General features: G+C 47.1%; 1 protein-coding gene across 1 annotated transcript in view; it reads right to left on the reverse strand.

Moving 5' to 3' along the window:
* Nucleotides 1–17580, reverse strand: part of LOC106646732 (uncharacterized) — a 170882-nt gene that overhangs the window by 74197 nt on the left and 79105 nt on the right. The window lies entirely within an intron of this gene.

A 17580-nucleotide genomic window follows, 5' to 3' on the forward strand; every position in this document is an offset into this window, starting at 1 on the left:
GCGAAGGTTCGCTGCATCTCGCGCGGATCGGACAGGCGCGTTCGCTCGCGAGGCTGTACAATTACGCACCTCCGAGAGAGTGTGCGCAAGTTTGTTGTTTCCCCTTCTTTTCGAACAGCTCCTCGGTTGTACGCGCGCGGAGATACATCACGAGGTAATGAAGATGTAACGAGTGCAGGAGGGGCTATTATACGCTATCCTCGAACTTTTGGTTGCGTGTTGGGGTATGTATAGCGTCGATCGAGCTCGTTTGACGTGACATTGACGCCCCATTATTGAAATCTCGTAACCGTTATATTATATCCTCAACGCAAATGACGTTTCAATACCACACTGCCCTTGCGAGGTATCGCGTCTCGTGTAAACAAAGACGCTCGTGACGCTAATGAGCCGGATATTGTTGAATGGAAATTAATTTCGCATCCACGAATTCGCTGTAAAAATTACGAGCGCGCGTGTTTGCATCGGAGAAAAAACAAGGTGGAGAAACTTTCTACGGTTCGGGGCTGCTCAGTCGAGACGTTGACTCGCGGAAGATCGATGGCTTGACGCGTTATTTCTTACGAGCGCCCTTACCACGGAGAGATCTCAAGCAGCAGCAGCCAGTCACCGTGGGTACGTTAATGGACGAACGACTCGGCCGATTCTACTCAGCCAGCTTGTCGATGTAACAGATGCGCCCCCTTGACTTTGAGGAACGAGAAAGGCTTCCTCCGTTTTTTTTTGTTGTTCTTTAAAGTCTAATTTTTTTTTTGGTACAAAGAGTCCTTTCCTGGTTTTCGAGCTGATCAAGAGCCGAGTCATTGCTGCATGTATAATCCAGCGAGCGTGAGATTCATCTTGAGCCCTTCTGGCGAGCGTAGCTGAATTATTCCAATATTAACGCGATTCCTCGTAGGTAACAAACCGAAAGGTGGGGGTTTGCCAGAGAGGGAACTACTGATGGCGGAGATGCACGATTTCCCGGGACTCGAGCAATGTCTCACCCGCTCCCCTTCTCTCCACCTCCTCGCCCCCATCGGTACTTACGGCAAGTTCGCTAATTAATTATTGTAAATGCGGTGCCGGCGGAGCTATAAAGACGAGGAGGGAGTTTGGCCGCTTCGCGAAACTCGTGCTTGCGATTCGCTGGGAGGTAAGTATATACGCTCGGTGTCTGGGATGTTGTGCGCGCACGTGTACCCACCATACGTCGATGAATGGGAGACTAAGCTTGTGTGTATAAAAAATTGGATTTACCGCGGCTGCTAGTTACGCCCCTCTTTCTTGATAAATTTTTTTGAAGCTCGCGGGGCATCGTTGATACACTCGCGAGTGTGTGTAGAAAATAAAATAAAGGGGAAGAGCGGTATTTTTATCATCTCGTGTAAAAACGCTGATGGATAAGACCGGGTGAGCGCGTGTATGAAAAGATCGGGAGTAAATAAAACTCGGGCCCGCGGAGTGCGCGCGTGACAGCTTTTATTTCGAAGCGCAAAAGTGACGTTTTACGTTAACTCTGATGACGCACGGTGTCGTTGGTTTTTTTTATCCCCCCCTCGGTTTTAGCGAGGCTTCGCTCTCGTAGAAATATCCAGTTTCATTCAATTTTTCGGCACATACGTGTACGCACGGCGATGAAATGTGTCCGTTGTTAGTTGCGTTTCATTTCTGCGTGGATTAACTTGCAAAGTACCTGCCTGTCGCTCAAACCCTGGATTAATTTCGCTCGAAACGAGCTCGCTTGACGTCTCGAATGTGTTTCGAAACATCTGAACCATCTCGGAAAATGGTGCTTTTTCGAACTTTGCCACGACACGTTACATCCACTTTGCGACGGGGAATTTTTACATCCACGTACACGTGTAGCCAACCCCAACCGTGCAAAATTGCAAAAGTGAAGTTATTTGATAAGAAATCAATCAACCCGTCAACATCAGACTATTTATAGTGTAACCCGTGCAAGAGTGAGCTACAAGCAACATCATACCTGCGTCGAAACCACGGATTTTCGTGCGATCGATCGTAAAATTCCGAGTCGCGGGATCGAGAAAGGGCGCAATCAGCCGACTCGTCGAAGCCAAAGGCGTACACACACCCACCCCCGGTTTCACGCGGTTCCAGGGGCAATCGGGCGCATCAAGGCGCGTATATACACCCTCTTTGACGAGCGGAGCGTCCCACATATTTCGAGGCGGAAGGTCGACATCCCGGGAACTCGGTGTTTCCGTCGCGGAGCGATAATTGCGCGTAATTGCGAATTCCAATGTCTCGATCTTGCACGGGGGTGCACGCGTGTACAAGCCCCAAGAAGGAGACTCCCGCGGGATGCGACGACTCGGGGGGATGCTTTTGTAATTCAATTATCGTCGCAAGTGACGCCTATACGGAGCTCAATGGGACACATTCGCCGAGAAACGACGGCAAAGCCGAGCACCCGAGGCGACGACGTACAATAACGCGCCGTTTCTGTAATTCGACCATCTCACGTGCGGTTCAAGTATGCGTTATACCTGTTTGTTGGATCTCGGGTTATACACATAGGGTTGGGTTATTTTGAATAAGCTGCAGGGTATCCGAGGCCATCAACGTCACCTCAGTCTTGGAATCGATAAAATAAACGAGAGTGGATGGCCATTGAGAGTAAGGGGTGCCGGATCTTCGCGGAGCGAGCCCTAAAAGTAAATCTTAAAATTCCCGATGGAAGCCAAGCTCGCGCAGGATATAACCGAAGGCACCGAGATACACACACCTCGCATCAGCGTAGTGGTTGCCGGGCCCACCGGCTAATACCCCTTTAGTGGCGGGAGCGCGTAAAAGAAGCGATAAAGCCGAAGCGATAAAATCTCACCGCGAAGCGAAAAGCCTTTGATACGTATACCTCTGTGTATACGTGCGGGGCATGCGTATTATATATGTGTACATGTGTACTTGTATGGGTGTACCGAGTCAGTGGCGGCATAAGCAGTAGTCGTCCAGGTCGAGCGGTTATAAGTAACGGTACGAGCATACGCCTCGGACAACGGAGCTCGTCCATGCGCGTGTAGGTATATATATACACGGATTCGTGCTTGACTCGCGATAAGAGCGGGTGAGGGGGGGGGGGTGAGGCCGTACGATATTTGTAGAGAGAATAGGTAATTTCGTCCGGTAATTACCAGACCTGATAATGCCCGTCCGAGCACACAAGAGCCAGCTGCTGGCGTGTAGGTATAATATACGTATATATGTGTATGCATGGACGTGGAGTCAGGTGGCGGACGCGGGCTCTCCTGATTGGTAGAGGGGAGTTAGCGGTGGAGCCTAATTATGTGGCGTTATCATTAAATCTGATCGCGCTGCACCGATGGCGCACAATGGCTCTTTTGGCTCCAGCGGCCGTCACCTATGCCGTGGCTGTGTGTATAGGTGTATATACTGTCACGGTTGCACGGGTACATAGAGACCTAGAAACCAAAATTGCTCGTTAGTACGGTTAGTCGTGACGCGCGACTTTTTTCGTTTCATCCTGATGGGTCGAGGGTGCCCGGGAGGAGCTTTTAAACATCGATCAGGTACGCCAGTGCACGACTCAAAGACACGGTGTAATGTTACGTTATCTGCGAACGGGTCCGCGTGTGCGGTCGTCGATGATCATTCGAGAGCCAACGTAAGCAGTTGAAAACAATACCAATGATCCTTGGAAGTGTAGGGTTTATTAATCGTCTTGATCTCGCTGCCGCACCGCCTGTAATCATCGATGGTGTTGGACTGAGATACGTTACTGAGGTGAAGGACCTGGGCCTTTGGCTGACGCCTACCTTACATTGGGGCAAACACGCGATTTATGTTGCCAATAGAGTATATCGTGCACTGTATAGTCTCAAGCACTGCAAACATGCTTTGTCCTTCATAACTAGAAAACAATTAGTGGAAAGCCTGATTTTTCCGTTATTTGATTACATGTCTCTGTCGCGTATCATAGTATTGATGCAACATCTAATCTACGACTCCATACATCGTTGAATGCATGTGTACGTTTTGTTTTTGACAATATTGCGTGGCAGGCTAGAGTCACCCCCTCTAGGGTTGCACTGGGTTGGTTATCATTACCTAGGCGTCGTGACTACTTCCTAGGTACCCTATCATTCTCAATACTCACTCATAACCAACCATCTTATCTTGCCGCTGAATATGTTGTCACAGCGGAGTACACAGAGTTGAGGAGATCTTCTCGGTTTTCACCCCAGTATCTCTTGTGTCCATTGTTCCGTATTGAGGCTTACAGACAATCATTTACGGTGCAATCTACGGTGTTGTTAAATAGTATTAACCAGACAACTTTTAATCACTCGAACATTGGGGAATTCAAGGATTTTTTATTTACTACTCTTCTCAACATTGATAAACGTAATTGGTTATTAGAATGCAGATTATCCCCTAGATTATAAAACATTACCCATCATTCAAAATTGCATATCACTTAGTTTTCATACTATGGAAACGGATCATTATATCGCTGTCATGGACTGCATATACATCTCTCTCGATTTTATCACTCGCCAAGTCATTTATCCTACTCGGAGACTATTTTCATTTTAATCCTTATTGATATTGCATAATGAATAGTCATAAGAACATGTAGTAACTTGCTTCGATTAAAACTTTATATTGAATATTGTGCGACTATTACAGTGTTATAATGTTAATTAGGTTCTATTTACGAATTTTACAATTTAGATTTTGTTATCTCCGTTTGCAAACTTTAGAATACTCTTTTTGTAACAATCATACTTTTGTCATATTTTTGTTATCATTATGTTATTATTGTTTTTATATACCATATTGTATTTCAAATTGGAAGCCATAAGTGGTCGCTCCATCTGACTTAATAAATGCTACTTATACTTACTTATTCGAGGGCCATCGTGAGCAGTTGAGGAAACACATTATTCACGCGTCTGTTTGCTTTTGCAACCCAAGAAGAAAAAGAAAAAGAGGAGGAGAGAGAGAGAGAGAGCCGTTTTTCTTCGCATCACCAGCAGGTCCCATCTAAACTTTCTTACGTCCTACGCGCTCGCGGTGTCTCGGGCGAGTTGCGCGACTCTCGACATAATTCGCTCATTTTTCAATTTCGAAGGCTAAAACTTTGCGGCCAGTTCTCTCCATCTCCCTCCCTCGTTCCATCCTAAAACTATTAACGCGGAGCACCGTGCCAAGAGCCGCGGCTCGTAAAGAGCAAACGGATTAGCCGGCAGCGAGCCTCAAAAGAAGCGCCGCTCATTATCGTCCGCGGGCAAAGTTTCGCGCGCCCGTCATCGCGCGTAACGCGTCTCGGCTCCCCTTTCCTTTTTTTTTTCTAAATAACCAGGGGAAAGAGAGGACGAGCGCACGTCCTTTTCGTCTCCAACTATGCTTTTCCGTCCCTTTCCCCCTCCCCCCTCTCTGGGCCAACTTTTTTACCCCTCTCCCTTGGAGCCAAGCGACGCCGCGACTGCTCCAGTAGGAAAGTTTTCGACGCGCCGGCTCGAGTTAGTTTCGAACGATTCTCTCTCCTTTTTTTTTTTTTTTTTTTTTTTTACTTTCTTCCACTTGGCCGTCCCTTTTTTTCCCAAGGAACCGAGTTCGGGGGGTGGGAGATGAGAAAAAAGAGAAATCGGTTAAAAGCGACGACTGCACTGCGCACGTGTACGCGCGAGGGGGAGAGATATCGGGAGTTTCGAAATAGGTCACCCATCCCTCCCCCCCCCCTTAGGAACGCTGGTAAACAGCGACGGGTGTGTATATACTTTTCCGAGCATGCCCGGCTTTTGATGTTGCCCTCCGCGACGAGTAGTTCCGAGCTATTTCCATCCAGTGCTCGTGGGAGTGTGTACCGGTCCGTTGCACGAAATGCGACAGCCGCAGAGAGGGCCATGAATGCACTGTTAAGCCGATTACACGCGCGCCAACGACGTGGCCTCGGACGCGTAAAAAACGACATCACTTGCAAACGCTTCGTTGAGCTCTTTATTTCGTCCTCTTTAATGGTTTTTAAACTTCGGGATTTCGCGTATTCCACTGTGATGATAATTTATGACGAACTTGTTGCACTTTGAGCTTGTCCCTAGTATTCCCCTCCCGAATCTCGAATTAAAACTTTCCTCCTCCCGACCCGGATATTTATTCCTTTCCGTATTAAAAACTTTGGCTCTCGCTCGATTCCGGCGTCAAACAAAAAAGAAGAAAGGAAAGGAAAAACAGTCACAACAAATAGTAAAAAAACTCGGCGAATCGCGCCCGACGAATTAATTTGGCAAACTTTTGCTGGCTGTTTTCAACTTTTAATCCCTCGCGCTGCCAAGTCAACAAAACTCTCGAGTATCGTCCGTCAAACATCTCACTTTCGCGCTTATATAATTATACCACGTGCATCGACAGCGCAAAATTCAAAGGCGGAGGGTAAGCCCCGGGAAGAGAGTGTGCGCCAAGTTCACGCGAGTATGGCAAAAAAGCTCCCCGGCGTACGTGGGTATATAAGCGCAAAACGCCGGCATAAATTTTACGGCCTTCCCACGCAGAGGCGAGTCCGGAAAATTGCCGGCAGGACCAGTAGAAGCGGCTAAGCTGGTTTGAGGAACGGCGCTGGAGGACACCCTTTTCCACGTACGAGAAGAGAGCGAGAACGACTTTCGGGCTCCTTCCTCGGACTTTCCGAGAGTTATACGCACTCCGTACACTCCGATGTATTATACACACACGCGCAGCTGTGCTGTCGTCGTGCTTTCTTTGTTCCTTTTACGAGGGGTCCCCCGTTGGCGATCGCGAAATCGCCGCTCGTCCATTTAATTTCGCTTCGGTGGAATGATTTTCTTCCACCCTCTTTTTTTTTTTATCGAGAGAAGAATCCCATTTTTCCGTTCATGCGAGAAGATGAAAATACAAAACAAACGGCAATAACACGATATTATTCAAGTAAAGACTGTTGCTCCAATCCGATTTGCACAGCGCAAATTGAAATCAGAGGCACTTACCGATCAAATTCGCTAATCGCCTCCATTATTGGCTGTTACATTATTAACATGATTGTTGTTTCAGCTGAATGACTGATTCATGATTACTTTGATGATTTCCAGTTATTACACGGCCATTAATGTAATACCGCTTAAGATTATATGTATTAAAAAAAAAAAAAAAAAGGTCGATATTAAAATAAGCCGATGTATAAGCTTTGTAATTACACGTAGGGTGCAAGCTCCGTAAAATAAGTGAAATTCAATCGAAAATGCACGTAATAAATCGCAATTTCATTTTCGCGTGGAAATCAAGTGGCCGGTTCGTTAAGCGCAATAAGCGAGCTAGAACTGTACTCGCGAGCACTCGAAGAGGTATTACGGTAATCGTCCTTCTGTATAACGCGCCCTCCAGCTGCGCTAATGGCCATCGGTGTTTCACAGCGGGCACAGTGTTCTCGATCGGTAGTGGGTGCGGAAAAACCCCCGTTGATTGGATGATGAAACAAGCGACTGACGCGAAGCTCGTCGGACAAGCGGGTCTCGTGCGACGAATTTTTTGAGCTACAGGGCGTCAAATCCTCCGAGTGACTTTCAACCGGTCATAATCGTTTTTAACGAGCAGCCGTGCCAGCAGTATAGGGAACGTGTCTGCACGTTAGTGCACTGTCCGCGCTTTTCACCAACGTAATGACCAGCGCAGGGCCCTTCAAATGAACCGGGGGAGGGAGGGAAGGGGCGTCGCAGCGTATCCGTTTCTGAATTTCCAGCTCGGCGCGCCCGAATTTTCTGGCTGATGAGACCGTCGATCAAAATTGTTCTCCTGTTTGCGCACGGCTTTCATTTCGACCCCCCCGAAAACTGCCTCGCTGCTGGTCCGCACTTCCGATGGCCCCTTCACCCGTTAATCCGAACTTTGCTCGCGACTGTCACGTGTGTACGTGTATGATCGACGTTTCTTTTGTGCTCCCGTTTCCTCGATCATGACTTTTTTTTTTTTATTTCCATTGGGTGGATTTTTTTCATCCGTCCGTGCAGTTTTTATCTTTTTACAGTAAGTGTACATTTTCAAAGGCATCATTGACACCGAATTTCCTTTGAAAATCACCAAGTTGGATTTTCAGTGATAATGATCGATTATGGTCAGACGCAGAGTCTTTGTTTCCTTTCTGTTAAATTGAGATTCTCTTCATGTTATAGGTACAAAAGCCCACTTTTGGTAATTAAAAAAAAAAAAAAAAAAAAAAAAAGTGTCATCGATTGATTAACAATGATAATAATTCCACCTTATGGTAACAGTGTAAATATTATACACGCGCACTAACCGTGACAACTCCCAGCGTCCTCGAGCCCTCCAATATTACCACCCCGGTACTTTCGAGTATATATCTTGGAGGAAAAACGAGGAAGACTTATAAACTGGAGAGAAAAAAAAGGGGGGGGGGACGAAGCGCTAAGCCGAAAATACGAGTACCTATAATACCCGCGGCGAAAACGACGGGCGCTCCCCCAAACCCTCCGATGCAACGCACAACTAGAGAGAAGGGAATAAGGCGAAGCACACTCTCCAATTTATAATATTTATCGGCTGCGAGAGCCGATAATGGAATTTTGCCGGGTGCAGCCACCCCCTAGAGACGTATGACCGTACAAGCTTTGCACCGGTCGCGATATTTCTCGAAAATACGGGCCGTATCACGCTGCGCCGGCCCCCGCTATCGCGTGCTACATCACGCTGCTCTCTGCAAGACGCGCACCCCCGTAAAACCCGTGGCATGGCCTTGCGAATTTTCTTACTACCTGCTACACGCGACCCCGGCTTTTTGATTGCCTTTTTTGGGAGAAACACCGTTTGTCCAAGTGCGAGGCGAAAGAGGGAAATTCTCATTTAGATTTGTACTTTATAGGACCCGGATGATTTACAACGTCGTATATCCTTTGGGGAATAATCGCCGCGGGTTTCACCCACGCCGTAAGCACACCTAGTGAATTACGCGAGCTCGCAAGTGTGTATATATATATACACAATATACGGCAAGTGGCCCGTAAAACTGTCGTGAAAACTCGGAAGTATCGATTAAGCCCCGACGGTAGGAAAATTTTCATCCGAGCCTTGGTTAAATACCCCGTGTAAAATATAAGTTTCCCCCGAATGGCCTCTCAAAGATTTAACCCCCCCCCCCCCACCCCGGTTCTGTAAACTTAGTCTCCCCTGTCCGCGCGCAAAGGAAAAACTTTCGCAGCTGCACCTGTATACGGTGTATATACACTTACTCTTCCGTAAGGGCGTCACTTTGAGCATTCACAGGTACACGAGAGCGATCAAAAACGTGCGCTCGGCAGCACTCCAAATTGAATAGGTGTACGCTCGATAACACCAGTAGAGTAGGCTAAGGGTGAAGATCCCCTCGGTGCAGCTCCGAGCTGTTCGAGGCGAGTTTCTTGATAACCCAAGTTATTAACTCATAAAAGCTTAGTTAGGCAAGGGGCTTCCCACCAGTTCTGCGCTATTATCGCGGATTTACATACCCGGGCCGAAGAGGAGACCCCCTCCACCCCTTCCCGAGGCACTTTTCCAACGAGCGGAGGAGGATAAAAGGGCTACTACGCTCTCGTCTTGCACGCACAATGCTTTTAATTAAGAAGTTGTCGCTCTTTTCCCCGGCTGGCAAACCCTTTTTCCACCGTCTGCAACTTCCCCTTGTCTCCCGCCGACTTCCAAGGGCGCGGCTTTCTTTTACAATGGGAGCGCAGAGTTGGAAAAGGACCGCTCGCTCGGCCGAGCGGACGGGCGTTGATTGACTTTCCATTGGAGCAGGGGATGTTTTTTTCCTGCTTTTCTTGGATTCTCTAGAAGGCGAGACATCTTCGGGGGGGGGGGGGGAATCAAGTAGTTGTGCGCGTGTACTAGGCAAATGAACGGTGTATCGGAGGGGTTGGCTTGGCGAAATGTCAAATGGGTTTAATTAATCTCCGCCTAATTGTGTTAGGCACAGGCGATGGGTAAGGAGACCGAGTATATATATATATATATATATATATATATGTATCCATATCCGCGCTGACGCGCTCGCCCCGAGATTTCCGGAGCTGCGTATTAATGTATGCCGGTTAATTATGCGCGGGGGTCGAGCAGGTGAGCTTCCTTCCTGCCACGTTGCGCCTTCATCCTTTGCTCGAATCGCGGTAATTGCACCGTCGCGATGCGCACCAAGATCCACGCTACTTTTTTTTTTCCTTTTCTCGCGTCCTGCGCGCACAGAGTATACCAGGTGGGCCTCTCAAATCCCGCTAATGATAAAATAAACACCCGGCCGGGTCGAGAAAATTAAATCGGGCCGCTCCGGCCGAGTCACCTGCTGCGAGTGTACCTACATATATATACTACACGCACCCAACTGGAATTTAATTAATTCGGCAGCCGGTGCTCGCCGCTGTTGTTTCCACCGCCGCGTCTTCCCACGGATGAGCGCTCCATATAATAAAGAGCCGGCGAGTAATCAGGTCTCCTTGTGATGCGTACAAGTGCACGCTGATAAGCGAATGTAGCCGAGGAATTTAAAATTATACCGAGTTACAGGCACCTATGGTCGTATAAGTAGCGGCAAGTTAGATCTTAAGAAGGTTTGGACACCTGTTACAAACAAAGAGCCGCCATATAGGTGATGTGAGAAAAGGGGGGGAGTGTGTACAGCATCCCCTCGGGCATTGGCTCGGGTAAAACCCTTGCCCTTATCTCCCTAGAAGGTATAGTGGCATTAGGCGAGCGTGAGATAGTGCCACCTATACTCTCCGCCGGAGATATGGGCGTCTTCCATTCAAAGGGAATTTCGTAGTACGGATCGATGGTCCTCCGTCCGAGGAGTATAGGCAGGTCCGTGTATTGTAGCTGCAGAGAGGATTACCTGCCCCTCCCCGCTCGCGTCACATGTGGGCCCGCTCTCGGGATGGGCTTACTCGGAGGACGTTACTCTGGTGCGTTTTTCTTTTGTCCGATCGCCTCGACCGAGAGGCTATTATGGGCTCAGCCCTGTAATGGAATCGGGATGATGGGCTCCAAGGAGGGACTGCGCCTTTCCTGCATTTTTAAAACTTGGAAAAAAAAAAAAAAAAAGATACGAGATGTCTCGAGGACAAGGGGGGAACAAGGGATCTGTTGTAAGGAATAACTTTTCCTCAATTGTAAGTAACGCGTATGCCACGTTGGTATATTGTCTCGTCAATGTATATCAACGCGAGCGTTTTATTAACCGAGGTTTTGTCCCGTCCTTCCGTGCACGTGAATTTTCTCGCATCGAGCCGACGGTATAACGTCCAGTGAAGTAAGTTTCGGCAAAAGGTAACGCGAAACTAGAAATTCGCTTGCCCGCCGGACCATACGCTTGCTCCACCTTTGCGCCGCTTTCACCCCTGTCTTGTCGCCTCCATACACGCGCAAGGTAAAATGACTCGACGTAGGAACGCAGAGGGGGAGGATTAATTAATTAGCTCTCATTACGGGACAGGCGAGTTTTGACGAAGGAAGGGCTAATTAAGACTTTTATCATCGAATTACAAGGGATCCCGGCTAACGCACGCTTATTTTCACCCCTTGCCTCTTATCATCTCCGGGCCTCCTTTTTCTTCGTCTCCAAGGCGTTTTCTCTCCCTACCCCGTTAAAGATTACACCTTCTCCTGACCCCTTAAAGGGGACGAATGGCGTCATTAATTACTCGACATTTCTCAGATCTCCAAATTCCTCCGCTTTTCGCGCTACACCTAAGCGACGGGAGATTTGTATACGAATTTTTTTGTCCAGTAGACTCGTACAGATAATCTCTGTGAATATAATACGCAAGGGTCTCTTTAGCAGGTGAAACTGTGTGTGTATATATGTATACGGAAAGGCGAGCGCGAAAGTTGAGAGGAGAGGCCCGAGCGGGCAAACAAAGGAAAGAGCCCGCAACTGCGACGTGTCCCTCCAACTATTTAATTAATCCTCCTCCGGCGAGTATCCGACCGCACTTGCGTCGAGCTGCTTAAAAGTCACCGAACGAATTGCGGTCGTCATCGCTCGGCTCGGGCCGCGCGTGCCCACTGCTATACATCAGTCTGTGTACTATATACGTGTCCGTTCGACTTTGCGGTGGTAGCTCCAAACTCGCGGACATGCCGCACAAACACGCCCCCCCCCCGCAGTCGCTTAATACACCCGATCGCAATCGCCGGAGAAACAGGAGGTAAATATTTAACCGCTGATTGACGCGGGATTCAATTATCGCTCAAACTCGATTCCTCCCCCATCCCTCTCTCCTCCCCTGCCGAGTACACCCCGGTTGTAGCGAAGCAGTCGTCCTTCTTTGTCGTTATCTCTAAGGAGCATTGTGTAAAACAAGGATCCGCGCAATAACTCAGGGTCCAAAGTCAGTGGAGGAGCAGCGACATCTCGCGCTGCACTGATTACGAGAATCCCTCCAATTAATCGTCCCACTGCCACGGCTGCCCCCTGTGTACACGTGTATATATATATATACTTTCTTGTCCTTCCGGCAGTGGTGGGGGGGAGAGAGTCTTGGAAAGGGAGAGAGAGACGAGTGGGTTTCGGAAACTTGGGAGAGAGGAGTGTACGTAGGCAGTCGGCAAGTTTTGGAAAGGGATTATCCAGTTTGCTCGCCCCCGCCGTTGCAGCGATGCTCGGGGAATATTCAGTTAGGGAAAGACAGATAGACGTCGTCGGGCAGCGAGTTTAGGTATGGTCCGGTCTCCACTTTTTTTACTTGTTGACGGCTGGGTTGCATGGAAATGATCGAGAAATGACGTTGCGGACAGTTTAGGTGGGGCACGTATAGTCAGCTTGACACACATCGATGTTTAACAAATCACATCATACAACTATATAAATTGATTATTGTTTAATCAAGTTGTAGCAAAGCCAATTCATGTGTCTAAGAAACATTTAAGGGTAACGATAAACACCATATTGAAGATCCAAAACAGAGTGACATTCGAGTTGTTTTCTTTGACTCTAGTGAAAATAAAAAAAAAACAAAAAAAAAAAAAAGGTTTTTGGTCACGCGAGCCTTGACCCAACTTTTGTACGAATTTACCGAGCCACCGGTAGTTTAGCAAACTAAAAACTTCCCGGTGTGCTGCACCAACCTCGGAGCTTCTCTCGACCGCATCGTCGTGTACAGAGCAGGTGTATTATACGTAAATGTACGTAGTTACGGGGGTTGAGGGAAGAAAAGAAAAAGTAGTCTCGAGGCACACTGGACGGCATGCATAAAGCGTGCACCGTATGTATAGCTAAGTACGACGACGGCGACGGGGCAGTTTCGCGCTCGAGCTGCTTCTGCCCGTGGGCCGTTAGCATAGGAATGGGCTATTTGAGCGCCAGTCGAGTGGTCCATTTTTGGGTCAGCCTCCCGCTCCCCACGCCCCTCGAGTGCCATTTCCATGGCCAGAAGTGTCTCCTACCTTATACTTCGACGTCGCTACCTCTCCCTCTTTTTTTTTTTTTTTCCAACTCGTTACTTACACGGGGCAGTTTAGAAATTCAAATCGACCGTACAAGGTGAAGCATCGCTGTCGGAAAAAAAATGTCACACGATTTTCAGGCATCCTTGAGCCATGCAATTTTCCACACGCACGCAGATTTTCATTAAAATTAATTTTGGATCAACAGAGCTTTCTCTTTAATCTTCCAGAATGCGTATAAAAGTCATTCGCAGGGAATATAGATAATAAACATATTTTTCACCCTAGCCACAGCCAGCCAAACGATTGTTCTTTTTCCGTGCCGCCTCGCATGCCAACTCTTGCCCCCTCATGTGCTGTGACGAATTTCTGACCCAAGGGGTAATGCACGAGACCCTACAAGCGATACGAAAAACAAAACAATAAACGCGCGTGGATCGCCGCCAAGCAGCAGCGGGGAAGAAGCACTCGGGTGCCCTCAAACTTCTCTTTCCGATGATTTTTTTTTTTTTCTTTCTTTTTTTTTTTTTACTTGGCTCTTATCTGTCGCGCGACGGTGCATAATCGCGGGAAGCGAGCCAATTTCGGGGGCAGGTCCCAGGAATGATAAAATGCAAAGTGTTGGTCGTCTGCGTCGCTTGTATTTTTGCGCGATGTACAATCTATGAGGTACTAATTACGCGTGTATTCGAAAGGTTTTTCTCAGCCCTCGCCTTCAGAGGTTCAAAAGTCCCTCCTCGCTTTTCCACTGCAAGCACGTATAAAATCTTCCACGGTTGGTACAGGTAGTTATTCCAGGCTTCGACGCTCCTGAGAGAAAAAAAAACTCGGAAATCTACTTTTCTCGAGCACAATGCCACTTCGAACTTTACATGAGGGAGAGCACTATTTCCCCGGGGGCGCTACATCCGTTGTTCCCTTTCGTTCCCCCCCTTTTTTTTTCCTCCCTCCATCCCGTGTATTAGAGCAAAAGGAGGAACCGTGTACAGTTTGCCCCGACGAGTAAGGGCCAGACGCTTGTTTCAGTGATTCTCGTAGCGCGTTAAAAGCTCCGCTTCTCCATCCCCCCGATCCTTGGTAAAGAACATCGCACGTGTACGTATAGAATGGCTATTTCGTGGAAGAACAACAATGGCCCTCTCTTGGTTTCTGTTTAGTGCAAAGGGTACTTAGTGCACGGGGGGATTGAAAAATGCAATTGTACCAGTGTACGAAGGTCCTTTATGTTCGGGCGGTGTCTGAATCGCGAGGTTTTGTCAGTGTTGTATGAAGTTGAAAGAATTTCAGTGCGAGGCCATTGAACGATGAATAAGTTCGAGGGATGGCCGAATCGCCTTTTCATAAAAGTCTTTGGTATACCTTCCTGTGATCACAGACACAAGGGTGCTTTGTTGAGAGGGAAAAAATGCAATATCGCGAGGCGATAAGCGAGATTTGTCACGATTGATCGATGCGCCCACGGCACTATATAACTGGTGAATTTTCGGAGACAAAAGATTTTATTTTTTATTTTATTATTTTTTTTTTTTTTCATCGAAAGGACGAGAGAATTAATGGTAAAGGGAAATAAAGTCGATATTGCGCTACGAGGTAAATTACACGCGTATAGTCTTGAAGGGGAAGCAATAGAATCTCCTGTAGCCGGGAAAATGCGCGCGATGCCAATAATGCGATGCCGTTACAAATTGCGGAAATATTGGCAGGGCCCGCGAGAGGAGATAGAGCGAACGGGGGCGTTGGGTGAAAAATAAAAGCGCGAGCCTGTTGCTTTCTTTACTTTTTTTTTTTTTTTTTTTTTTTTTTTTGTTTCTCCGTTTTTCGAGATTGGAAATTGCTTTTTGCACTACGACGTTTGTATATACGCGCTGCAAAGGTATAGGATCTAGAAAAATGCTTGTTTTTTTTTTTATCGTTGCATTTGTAGAAAATATAGATGGAGACTAGAGTGATCCATGCAAATACCATCGACGAAGAGTCGATCAGAATCCTTTACTTTCTTGTGAGAAATCAATCAATGTCGACTGAGAAAGGTTCCATTGTTGTTCTATTGTAAAATAATTGAAGTGTATTTTCAAAATCTAGCACAAGAGAGATCGATGCAGAACAAAGTATGACGTAGATTTTTCGTGAGAATACCTTTTTCTGAGCACTGAATTACGCATGTGAAACAGCGGTAAAATTCTCGTTTTTGTCTCGTGTAAATTCAACTTGACACGAAATCTTCGAAGGAAGATGAGTAAAACAGCCCCTGCAGAATCACAAAGCGAACGTAAATCAGGAAAAAAAAAACATCCTTTTCCAGCTCAACCTCCCGTAAGTCGTATCTTTCAAAGATTCTCGGTCCCGCGGTCGGTCGACGCAGTGACCCGTTTATACACGTCATCCGTCAAAAGTAACCTTTACCTCGAAACGCGCAGAAAAAGCCCAGGCAGAACAAAAGGCTCTGCTTTTTTTCTTCTTCTTTTTTTTTTTTTTTTTTTTTGTTTAATCCCCCGGCAGTAAAGTAAATAACAAAAATCGCCGGCAGAGAGAGAGAGAGAGAAAGAGAGAGATTTCCGGCGTCCGCATAAAACCACCGTAAAACAAATATAAAAGCCGAAGCGGAGCATCCCGGTAAACAAACGACCGGTGCGCCCCGGGAGAAAACAGAGCTGAAAACCCCCGCGACAGAGGAGGAAACGCAGGCCCGCGTCGCGTCGCACGCAAAATACGGCAATAGATAAGAAAATAAAACGGAGGGCATGTCCGAAGAGGAGTCGAATGGAGTTGCCCCGTGTACGTACCTGTGTAAAAATAAAAAAAAAAAATAAAAAGAGGCGGGGGAGATATCGCGGACGGCAGATGGCCACGGGTGTGAAATTTGGTCCACCGCCCGGGGGTTCTATCGCCGCGCGTACGCGCAGCCTCAACGGGAAACGAATTAGTCGAGGAAGGAGACAAATGGGGGCCTCCCTTTTCCACCCATTTCCCTGATACGGGCTCATACCTTGGCCACCGAGTTTTATTTTTCCGCATACACTCGGTCATTCCTCTCTATCTCGGTATGCATTTTTTTTTGTTTTTGCATCAAAAAAATTTTACATCCACCCGCCAACCTAGATACACCTACGAAAGAAACATTCGGCGTTGCAGCGGGCTCTCTCGCACCGATAAATCGCCACGTGTCGTTGTAGGGATTTATTAAAATTCGAGCAGAACCCGGGGCGCCCCACCCCCCTTCTCTCTCGTTCGATGTCGAATTCGTGATTCACGTTGCAATTCATCCCAACGTGGCTTCCTTTTTTTTCTTCCTTTTTCATCCTCTCCAAGTGTGTGTGTGTGTCCTCGTGTTTTTTTATGGACACACCGATGGACGGCTCGTAGCTGGAAAACGTTCTCTCGTTCTCTCTCTCTGTGTGTATGTTTTGCCTTTCAGCGTTGTGGCTTTGGTGCTTTTCTGAAAGCCAGTTATTTTGCCGATGCGTAATGGGAAAATTAAAAAACGGTGTGCGCGCGAACCCTTTCAGAGCGATTTTCCGCTGTGGGGCGGGAGAGGAGCTTTTTCTACAGTTGCGTGTTTTTTTTTTTTTTTTTTTTTTTTTTTTTTTTGCTAATCAAAGCGGTAGTGCTTTTTTGCGCGACTCGTTAAAATAAAAATATTGCCCTCTTGCGGTCGGTGGTTTGCGTATTGCGGTTTTCGCTCGGTTTTCTCTGCTCTCTCTTTTTTTTTTTTTTTTCTTCTTTCATTATTTACATCAAAAGCAATCGTTTCCTGTGGATGAACTTTTTACTCGTGAATGTTGCACGTGCGTGGAGAGAAAAAGGGAGAACTGAATGTCCGGGGCAGTATACAGTGTATTATAGGGGTACAGTGACGATTTTTTTTTTTGTTCCACTTTTAATTTTTTTAATATCGAAACATCAAAGTTGCGCGCGAGTATTGAAAAAGACGCTCGACGGAAGACCAGTTTGTTAAAAAGGCATTTGGCGACGAAAGTTGTTTGCCAAAGACCTCCAGTGCGTTGGTCAATTAAAATAATAACGGTACATTTTCTTGGAAAGGAAATAACAAGCTGGAGTAGGTTTTAAGAGAGAAATCGATTTCCAATTAAAACGCTATTTTCCGTCAAATGAGCTCTTTTAGCGGACAACAGTTGCCGAGCCTTTGACTTTGGAAAAAATCCTCTTCACCTA

The sequence above is a fragment of the Copidosoma floridanum genome, unplaced genomic scaffold (assembly GCF_036245765.1).
Source record: "Copidosoma floridanum isolate Cflo_tuat_1 unplaced genomic scaffold, Cflo_Japanese_pri ptg000013l, whole genome shotgun sequence".
Classification (NCBI taxonomy): domain Eukaryota; kingdom Metazoa; phylum Arthropoda; class Insecta; order Hymenoptera; family Encyrtidae; genus Copidosoma; species Copidosoma floridanum.